Genomic DNA, 11,748 nt, shown 5'->3' on the forward strand with positions numbered 1-11,748 from the left:
GAGTGGCCTGTGTTGAAACTCTACCCCTTTGTAATCCCTCTGCTAATAAACACTCTTTATTAGCATTCCCTTCCTAATAAAAAAATCAAACACGTTGAGTGTTAGCGTATGTCACATGTTTGACTGGTATTTGCAGGCGTTACCATAAGCCACAGTGAACGCAGTTGTGGGAAGACACGCAGAGTTTTATTAAGTCCACTATTTTGTTTTCGTAACCCCGTCGATGGAACCGGTGTTGCTCTCCTCTGTTCCACGACTGGCGCGTGTCGTGGTGGCACAAGTTGCAACATAAGCAGGTGCTGTGTTGGAAATAACAGACTCTGTCCCCGTGGGTGGAGTTAACCGTGGGAGTGATGTGGAGTGCTGCAGGTCAGGCGTTCTCTGGTGTGACGCTTGGGAGAGGATATGTGGTCTTTGTTGTAGAAAGAAAAGCAAATGGTGGTGAGTCTTCTTCTAGATTGCAGGAATGCACCAGTACCTAACAAATTGTGTTGTGAAGCACTTCAAGCTTTCAACATGCAAAATGCTGTCAAGAAACCAAGGCTGAAGTGTGGAAACAAGAATATATTGAGAAAACAAGTGCATTGGAGTAAGACGATGTATAGATATCTACAATATGGAATTACAATTATGTATTGCAGAGATAAAGACTAAAGGTATTTTGATTTAGTTCCACCTGTGTACTCTTTATCAGTCAGGAGTAAACATAAGATGACTCGCTGGCCATTAACGGCCTTTCTTTAAAGACCCATGCTCTCAACACAATGTGCAAGCTTCTCGATTGGAAATGTATTGATTAATTTCCTGAGAAAAGTCGATGTCAGTCTCTGTAACATCTTGTGAAGACCTGAGACGTGTTAATGATGGGAAGTTTGCATCAGGAACAACAGCTGAGTCACCAAGGTGGGTCTCTGTGAAATAATTCCCTTGCCTTCCCTTTTAACGGCCCCCTTAATCACACAGTCTTGCTCACACACACACACACACACACACACACAGACGTTTCATGTCCTCTAATGTCTGCTCTCAGTGTGAATTTGATATACTGACAAATTCCGAGACTAGAACATCGATTGTTGTCCTTTTTTCATTTATTAGATGACGTGTGACACTTTAAAAGACTAGCCACATCTTATAAAAGCCCAAATCTACTATTGAAATATAGCCACCATACACGGTGAACTACTGGAGTGAAGACATTAATGCTTCTGTTGTTGGAGTAAACTTGTGTTGCATTTGAGGCTGCAGACGGTCACATCGAGACTTCCCTCGAGTCCACGGTTCAATCTCGTTCAGTTTTATACTTTGTGTGTCAGACGCAGCGCCGTGTCCTCACGCAAGAGAACGATTCTCCAGCTGCCCACTCTCAATGCATAAAGTGGAAAATCAAATTCCAAAAGGGATCGATAAATGCTATTAGTTTGTCTCACGGGATTGAGGAGTCACAAAATAAGAAGTACTAACACCTTTCCGCTGGAATGCCATATGACAGACAGAAACCAGCTCTTTTGGGCTGTGCATTTTAAAGCACGCAGATTATTTGGCAAGATCAAGGACAAATGACTGCAGTTGCATTCGTCGTCAAAAATAAACTAATCGAAAATAAACAAATCCAAAATGGCACGGTCTCCAAATTCCTGACTCCACTCCAGACTGTATGCCAGAGAAGTGTTGTGCAAGCCATGAAAACTGGACCCAATTATGAACCATATTTTTGAAATGTCTGACCTCCAAAAGAGTGACTTTGTTTGGTAAAAAGAAGATGAATGGGCCAACAACACACATGGGTTCTACGGTCGTACTTCTGTTTTCTCTACTTTACTGATATACACCAGCAAATAGTCATAAAGCACCGAGACGCTCTGCATGCATGTGTACCAGAAAGACTATACCTTGAGTCCATTAAATATTTAGCAGACATGGCAGCCAGGATGTCGGCCACTGTTCAACCACCTCAGATGAGACTGCTCAGTTTAACCTTCTGCATAGACGGACACGTATTGGGATATTTTATCATGACGGCCTTGTGGTTTTTTGTATGTTTCTAGCTTGTAAATATCTCCACCATTATTTTTGAACAGCATATTCTAAATGTCCACGTTGGAATAAACACATCTTAATTCAATCTTCTCAATATATAATCAATCTATATCTTCCCCCTTTGGTACAGGAGGTGTCTGCAGGTGCACAGTTCAAACTGGTGTTTTGTTCAGTTTGTGTTTATTTTGAGCCGCTGAACCGGCTCATCGTAAAGATTGATGTTGGGTTCCCAGGGCCACTCTCCGGCTCTCTGGGGCCCATATGGAAACTCACACCATGACCTATATATTAAGGACGCTGTGGCTTCCTGTCTCCCGGACACATTGACAAAGCAGGTGATTTGTGGTCTCCCCAGTGCCGCACTTTAACCAATCACCGCCTCGATTGAGATATCTGTGAGAAAGATGGAGGTACTGAGGTGTGAGGTTAGCCTGACGGTGGACGGTGAGCAGCAGCGAGAGATCAGGTGTGCGTGGTCTTTTCTTTCATTTGTTTTCTCTCTTTTTGTATTCTCAATTGATTCCACGGAGTGGCAAACTGTCAGATGTTTCCATTATTTATTTCACGTTTTAAATGTTCTTATTATTACCATATTCCTCACTAGGATGTATATCGTTTTTTTTCTTTCTTCCCGATACCGGTGCTAAACTGGTACTTTTAAAACGGTAACGGTGTCTGAACCGATACTTAAAAAATAAAAAAAAGCACAAAACGACGATGACAATGACGACATTAAAAACCTGTTCGGCCATATTCCCTGTAAAGCTGCTCATGGTCGCACTGAAAGACAACGGATACACTTGTGTCCGTTTACCTTTCTAGCTAGCTGCTGTCGTAACCTGCTGACAGGGCGGAGTCACCAGAGAAGTTACATTGTTATACATTTTTTCAATTTCAATCGGCGCAGGCACCAAAAGGAAGCAACGAAATGTGCGTTGCCATATAGGCACCGGATTTCGGTACCCAACCCTATTCCACATGCTCTTTTTCAAAATTAAAGGAGGCAACAAAACATACAAAATATGCATTCCATTGCTCTCCATTGCTCCCTGTAAGTAAATAAAGTGCAACATTAAGCCCATGTCTTCTTTGTTGCACATTATCTTTTCATAAAACGGCCCGATGCTATTATTCATTTACCTTCTGTGACTCTGAGCTTCTCCCGTGTTCCGTTTCTTTTTGATCTCACAGGTGTATTAGATGTTGGCCTCTAAATTGCCTCTCTCCTAACCACCTTGCTGTGAGCGGCTGCATTTCCATTATCTGACAACAGCTGCCGTCTGCAGAGCGAACATTTACCCCTCTGTGTGTTACTTTCCAGTAAGAATACTTCTGTTCATTTAGGTCAGACGTGTTACATTCTGTAAGCGCTGAGCTGGAAAGCCTTTTCCTTCACACAAAGTGGTGTGATGTGATTTAGATAAATCCCACCCGAGTGGCCTGTGTTGAAACTCTACCCCTTTGTAATCCCTCTGCTAATAAACACTCTTTATTAGCATTCCCTTCCTAATAAAAAAATCAAACATGTTGAGTGTTAGCGTATGTCACATGTTTGACTGGTATTTGCAGGCGTTACCATAAGCCACAGTGAACGCAGTTGTGGGAAGACACGCAGAGTTTTATTAAGTCCACTATTTAACCAGGACCAGCTCTTTACCCATTCCTATGGTTTGACTTTAGATGATTATGAGTTACTTCAATGGCTCACTTCTCCCTACACTCTTTACTCCGCTATTTGATGACTAAAAGTGTATGAAATTAAGTTTTGACGTCAGTATATTATGTGAGACGTTAACGCTCCAGATGGAAATCGGAAGTAACGGAGGCTGGAAGTTCTCTGCTTCGCAGCGATGCAGACTCTTGTGTCCTGTTGAGGAAGTATCTTTTCTTCCACTGGACTGAAGGCAGTGGAGTGCGGCGATAGGAAGTGAAGCTGCATGAGAACGGAACGGAACCTCTTTGTTTTTTTTAAGAGAAAATCCTATTTCCACAATTCGGATCAGTTGTGTTGTAGGAATTGAAAACACACACTTGGTATGTACGAGCTACAGAATTTGACAAAAGGTTACTTGAATTAACTTCAATAAAGAATGAGACCTCATGTGACCGATACTAATCCCAAAAAGGCTTGTGTCCAGTGCTATCCGTGTTCCGGGTATTATAAAACGTATTAGTTCACTTCTCTTGCTCTGTACTTTTGAGTTTCTCGTCGAGTTGAACAGAAACCAAAACAGCCGATGATTATTTAGCTTGTGCAAGGACATCGCTTACTTTACCTCTGGGAAATTAACGTGCGACGAGCAAGCACAACTAACTTCCTACATGTCGCACAAGAGAGCGGGTGAGACGGAAACAAAGAAACAAGAAGGTTGGCATGGCACCCGCTATAATTAGCAGCTGTCACCACGGTGCTCGGATGAGAGAAAAACATGTTTCGATAATTTTGCTCGCGGCGAGGAGCGGTTCCCTCTGAGAGCTGTCCTGTCTCCTTTTAACAACAGTAATGCGGAAGCACTGTGTTTATTCAGTTTGCACCTGGTGGCAGAATCGTTTCCCACTAATCACTGCCTGTCGATGTGTGTGTGTGTGTGTGTGTGTGTTTAGCATGATACAAAACACTTTGCATATGAGACACACTCGGGCTGGGGAGCGTTACAGGCAACACAACAGAGTGGGCAGGCGAGGTTTGGAGGATCCTTTCCCCTACAGCCCTGTAATTAGAATCACCATTACCAATGGCAGGCCAGTGTTACATAACGGCTGCTTCTGGTCGCACTTTACAGTGCCAGAAACAAGAAACGGGTCATTGAGAGTGCAGAAGGAGTAAGGAGAGGGAGATGAGGTCCAGAGGCAAGATGGAGGCGCAGCAGATATTGTCTGACAGCTGTGAACCAGAAGTTAGTTTATAGATAAATGTTCAGACATTCATGTTTATCCTAAATAAGTTCTGTCCCCCTCATGGCGAATTGTGGTCACTGACTTTTCATCGACTTATTCAAAATGACAATACTGTCTGCGACCAGATAAAGTACAATCGTCATGTGGCCGGACGTTGTATTTCGTGCGCATTAGCAGATGTCAGCAGGCTAACATCACAAACTTAAGATGGTAAATATTATATGTCAAGCGTCAGCATGTCTGAGAACAGCCTCACAGGGATGCTGTCGCTGTCGACTCGGTTTTTAACCCCGTTGAAAATGTGTCTCGTTTACTTTGGGAATTCCGTCGGTGTAATCATTTATCCTTTACACTTGGAAGATTGATCACACAAACATGTAGGCTCCTGAGATCAACGTGGGACTCACCCCACGGCCCCATCACCAAGCAACATTAAATGAAAGTGTCAAAAGGGAAATTGTGTGTCCTAAAGAAAATCACATAATCAATCACAGGGAATCTCAAAATCAATGGCAAATAATTCAAATCACTCAAAAGTACCAGAAGCGTAGAAAGGCAGTTGACAGATTGGATGCACGTGCAGTACATTCGTTCCACAAACGCAGCGTTTACTCCCTGGAGAGGGCCAACGAGCTAAACTGTTTCAACAGGTTTAGTTCACAGCCCTCCCCCGTCTCCTCCACACATCACACCTCCCAAACACCTCCCCCTCTGTCCCCCCTGTTGAGCTGCACATTCACCAAGCCCTCAACATCAATGGGCTCCTCCACCCTCCCCCCTCTCTCTGTGACGACTGACCAGGTGAGAAGACAGCTGGAGGAACTACACCAGCGCAAGGCGGAAGATCCTGATGGCATCAGCCCCAGGGTCCTAAAGACCTGCGCCACCCAGCTGTCTGGTGTCCTGCAGCACCTCTTCACCAGCCTGAGGCTGGGGAAGTCCCGTGCTGTGGAAGACGTCGTGCCTGGTCCCTGTCCCAAAGAAGTCAACACCATCTGGCCTCAACGACTACCGACCGGTCGCCCTCACCTCCCATGTGATGAAGGTGCTGGAGAGGCTGGTCTTGGCCACCTCCGCCGCAGGTGAAATCGTCGCTGGACCCTCTGCAAATTTGCTTAGCCTCATGGGAGTGGACGACGCCATCATCTACCTGCTGCAATGAGCTCAGTCGCACCTGGATGGAACCGTGGTGTCACTGTGACTCCAGTGCATTTAACACCATCCAGCCACTGCTGCTGTGCTGCTGAGAAGCTGCGTGGTCGGTGGTGGTCGTGGTCTGACGTCCACCATCTCCTGATCACTGACTACCTCACAGGCAGACCACAGTTTGTCAGAATGGGCCGTGTGCTGTCTGGAACGGTGGTCAGTGATGTTGGAGCCCCACAGGGAACTGTTCTGTCTCAATTCCTCTTCACCCTGTACACCAGTGACTTCCAGTACAACACGGAGCCATGCCATCTGCCGAAGTACTCTGATGATTCTCTCGCGGTCTGGTGACTTGGTGATGGACGGGAGGAGGTGTACAGGCAGGCAGTGAGTGACTTTGTAAAGTGGGCCGATGAGAACCACCTGCGGCTGAACGTGGCCAAGACCAGAGAGATGGTGGTGGACTTCAGGGAGGCGACTGCTACACCTCTGAGTGTCCTGGGAGGGAGTGGACCTGGACATGGTGGATCGACAGCCGACTGAACTGGAAGGCCAACATCAACGCTGTGTACAAGAAGGGAGGGAGGAGTTTCCTGAGAAAGCTTGATCATTCAACGTGTGCAAGATGCTGGAGTTATTCTACCAGTCGGTTGTCACCAGTGTGCTGCACTTTGCCATTGTCTGCTGGGGGAGCAGCATCGGAGGTGACACACCCGTCTTAACAAACTGGTTAGGAAGGCTGGCTCCATCATCGGCTGCCAGCTGGAGCACCTGGAACAGGTGGTGGAGAGGAGGACGTTGAAGAAACTTGTGTCCATATTGGACAACCCGGACCACCCTCTCCACCACCTCCTACAGGGACAGAGGAGGACTTTCTCCAGACGTCTCCTCACGCTCCGCTGCCACAAGGACAGATACAGGAGAACATTCCTGCCGACGGCTATGAGGCTCTACAACAGATCACCTCTTGCCAGATCATAGTGCAATAACTACACACATTTCATTTACACTACACACATACACACACTTTGCTTTTTGCACACTGTCTATATTTAATATTTTTATATTTAATTTGTCATTAGTATTGTGTATTGTGTATGCATATATGTTATACATATACATACATATTTTATTTTATATTTTACTTTGTATACTCCTATATCTTTCATCCCTGTTTTTTATATTTTATTTTTTATTCTTGTGTGTTTAGTTTATTGGTGCTGCTACTGTGACGACAAATTTCCCCTTGGGGATTAATAAAGTATATATCTATCTATCTATCTACAGGAGGCGCAGCTGCCAGGACTCCTATCTGTGTGCGCTCACCGCCTCAGCACCGAAATCCCTCTGCAGTTCCCATCTCTCCTAGAACCTTGTGATTTACTTTTTGTTTGTTCTTCGTCTCGTTTGACCGACCTGTCTCCGTCTTTCTTCTTCTTCATTGATTGATTCGGCCGGAAGAGCCTTCAACTTTCTTCTTTGAGTTGGCGGATCTGTGACGACCCGCAAGACCGCTAACTGTATTGATTATCTCCGGCTGATTCTCCGTTTGAATTAATGTTGTCGGTTCAATAACTGTGTTACGCCCTCATTTTTTAAACGTTTGATTTGGCTGTCGAACACAGGCGTAATGATGAATTCAAAGAGCCCGTTTGTTGACGTGTTCCACTTATCACCTGTTCCTTGCCCTTCCTTTTTTATATTTGTTAACCTTTTACAGTAAACGGTGTCAAAACCATTGATTCTAAAATTGCAGTCACTGTAAACCTGAACTGTTTGTTTCACCGCGAACTAATCTGGATCTGCGTCATGAGAGCTATGATACCGTGTTGCAGATCTCAACTCGTGCTTTTAGGAAATGATGTGCACCAAAATAAACCGGAATGCATAAAAGCACTGGAGGTGTGGATGACTGTGAAGTCACACGCAGGTGAGAGGATGTGAGAAGAATCTGTGAGAACATTTGAGAGCAGAAATGAAACTCAGAAACTCAAGCCCTCCCCCACTTCCCACTGTCCACTAGTTACCTGCAAGACAGTCAAAGGCTACAAGCAACACAGTGATGCAGGCCCACGGCTGGCACACACACACACGTGTGTCACAGATTAAATTAAATAGGCCACAGAATTGCATTGTTTAGTCACGTGGAGTTATGACATTCAAAATCATTCTTCTTTGGCGCACACTGGCTCCAACAGAGATGTGTAAATGAATCTTGAAGCATATCGTGTGCTCCCTCCTCACTGTTTGTCCTCTGACCTCGTCCCAAACACAAATACCATCCGGTTAAAAACAACACTTTGGGTTAGAAAGCAGAGCCGCAGTTTAGTTTTAAATTTGAGTTAATGCATTTTTTCTTCTCAAATGTAATAGAATTAACAGTAAAAAAAAGTAAACAAATGGCCTCTAAGCTTGAATATGACATTACTATTGTGCTTTTGCCAAGACAATAAGTGTACTTTAACCTTACGTATTGGTCACAGTTCTGTATTATAATGCCGATACATGTGTTTGATGTTGGTCTGCTCTCAAAAATTATCATCGAAATGCAAGCAACACAAAACATCAAATAAATAAAATGAATAAAGATATGTGCTAAAGAAGGCTTTCCTCATACCCTTCAGTAGTGTACAATGTTGTAACAATGTATATTTTGATTGTGTGATACTAAACTACAACATAACCTCAGTCAGAACATGAGGAGTCTCAGGTTGTGGGCAGTCCCTCTGCTTTGGGATGTTTCCACATGTCGCGTGCCGTCCTCAGCGTTGGGCTTCCGGGGATTTACCCGGGAATGTTATTTGTCTGGCCCTGGATCGTTTTTGACCGAGGAAACAATGGAGCTCTCATGAAATGGTAATCATTTAATTGTGTGCGTGGACGCAGAGAGACTGAGGGAGTTGAGCTGGATAACTTCCTCTCGCAGCCCAAACCAGCTCGGTCGGTCCATCGGTGCGGCGTGCGGCGCTGTGTCTGCACGCCTGTCAGGCTCTCGCGGCTTTTAGACCACTGGCCGGCCCTTTAGCAGTTGATTGTTTTCTGGCAGAAAGTGTTGGCAGGCCGCTGGAGAGCTTTTTAAGTGACGACACCAGAAGACTCACTGTGGAAAAAAAGATATGCACTCCGAATCCTCTCTGTCCTCATTTGCCCTCAACCATCGATGAGAGTTAACTGTTCAACATGTCTATCCAACAATGGACCTGAACAGGCTTTGGCTTCATGTATTATGTGTCCAGATAATGGGTACCTGTTTTAATTGACCACAATGTAATGCAGACTTCCCAAAGTGATCCGCAAGATATGCATGCTATATGCGATCAAGAAATATCGCTTTATCTCTTCTAGATCAATTAGTAGATTCATTGTTTTGTCATGTAGGAAGGTTTAGCTCCTGACCTCATAAAACTCAGAGAAACCCCTGAATATGCCCTCCGGATAGGTTCATATCTTCAAACTAACTTTGCAAAAGAATGCATTTTCCACTCGGAGATCAAAGTGAAGCGGCAAATTTAATGTTCCTTCTGACTTGAGGAGCATTTATTATGCTGACTGTGAATTTGTTGAGTGGATGGATTTCCCTTTTTAATTTTTCTAGGGGGAAAAAGATTGAAGGAGAAGACCTCTGTTAGTGGTTTGAAAGAACGGTTGTCTTTTTTTAAATCGTGTTTATCAAAGAGACTAAAGCTGAGCCATATGTAGCTGTTGATTCCTTCATTTATTATTTTATTTCTACATAAATAATAACTGCACAGAAAACAGAAAAGCGAGTAGGCTTTGTGTGTTTCTTAAGTGCAGTCACACTTTATCATATTTTTGTCATATTTTATTTTGAAGAGCAGGGGGGTGGGGGGGGGGGGCTTCTGATCCAATACAAAAATAAACGTTGTATTCTTATCAATTTTAGTTTTCAGCTGCAGTTTTAATACTTTTGATGTGAAAAGCTTGTCACTATTGATGTGCATTATAACTGCAATTACTCCACCTTGGTTCCCACAAATGAGTAAACAATGAGCCTTTTGACAGGTGCCATTAGAGATGGGTATTATTTTTCTATTTCAAACACAGATCTTTAGTCGAGTGTCTCTTAGTTACCCTTTGACCCGAATCAATATTACACCCTCCCCCCTCTTTAGGATTAATTTGACCCCATTCAATGTTTAATGTCGGTGTTCTTTCGGTAGTCAACAAACAAACATAAAGTGCCTCACACTTAAACTTGGAAAACAATATTAATTCTAATAATTTTCTGGAGGTTTTAATTGAAATTGAACCCAAAGGGTAAAATATGTTAGTAAATATAAAGGTAACAGGAGGTGAAATGACCCAAAGGCTGATTCGGGTCAAAATGACCCTAAGGCAACACAAGGGTTAAACACTGCAGAAAAAATGACACATTTCAGCACGTATGAGGTAAATGTTGGGTTTTATTTTTTGATTTCATTTCCACCGGGGTTTTTTTGAAGTTAAATAACGTGTTGACAGCAATTCATGTAGCTCTTTGTAAAACAGAATTTGCTCCAGTCAAAACCTCCCATTTAGTTTCCTAGTTCCAGCTGTTTTGTTTCATACAGTAATTCACCTGCATTGTTCCAATGCCAATTATATTATCACATGTAACAAAGGTACATTCAAATGAATCATTCAAAATTGTTCATCTTTTTATTTCTTTTTCTCTCTGTTCTGCTAAATTTCAAAAGCAATTAGACTGGCAGGACTCATTTCTAACATAATTGCATACGGCTGGTCTCAGTGGACCAAATGTATTTGATATCAAGAATGGATTCTGGCTTGCAGATGACGTACCGAAGGGTTTATTTATAAGTAAGAACTGCTTTGAGTTTCTTTTGAGAAGGAAATTACATGAATTCTCAGTCTCCTGGAGACCGTGGCACCTGTGGACTTCCACTCAAATGTCTCCCCATGCTGCAGTCCAATGTGCTTCCATCTGGACTGTGCTGTTAGGGAAGGGTAATGCAACCTATTGACTTTGTGTGCCTTCCTCTCATAAATCAATATCTAATTGGAGGCCCTATTTGGCGAGGAGAGTCCGAGTTTTTATTTAATTTAACACGTTATGATTTTATTTTAAAACAACACGGCTGCATATTTATTTTAGGCAAAATTGAAGAAATCCATTACTGTCACAAAGTAAAACCTTTCTTCATTCACTAGTATTGAGCAATTGATTGGTCCTCAGAGAGAAGCTAAATATATTCTACATGTTCTTCGGCTGCAGCCGCAAAGATACCATTTTTCCTCCAGCACTAATTATCTATTCTTAGCTGTTTCCAGATGGCTACACACTCTTGGCGGTGGCGGTTTAATCACCTCACTGAGAGTTTGAGCTTGCTTAAAAATATCAGCCTCATAATATCAAACCTCAATCTAAAAAAATACCTTTTGCGTTCTTGAGAATTTCCATTTCTGTAAATTATTTTGTTTGTGTAAACTGTGATTTGATGATGGCGCTCAAACGGGCTTGAATGTAGAAACGTATTCTAAAAGAGAAAAAACTGAGATTACAGCCTTTTTACTTATATAGGCTTTTTCTGTCGTTGAAATTCAATAATAATCAATCAATAAATCATTGACTTTGTTCTTCATTTCTCTTTCATATGATGTGTTATTGCAGAATAACTCATTCAAAGCAAATAGCCCTCACTT

Source organism: Pseudoliparis swirei, chromosome 20, assembly GCF_029220125.1.
Source record: "Pseudoliparis swirei isolate HS2019 ecotype Mariana Trench chromosome 20, NWPU_hadal_v1, whole genome shotgun sequence".
In the NCBI taxonomy this organism is placed as follows: Eukaryota; Metazoa; Chordata; class Actinopteri; order Perciformes; family Liparidae; genus Pseudoliparis; species Pseudoliparis swirei.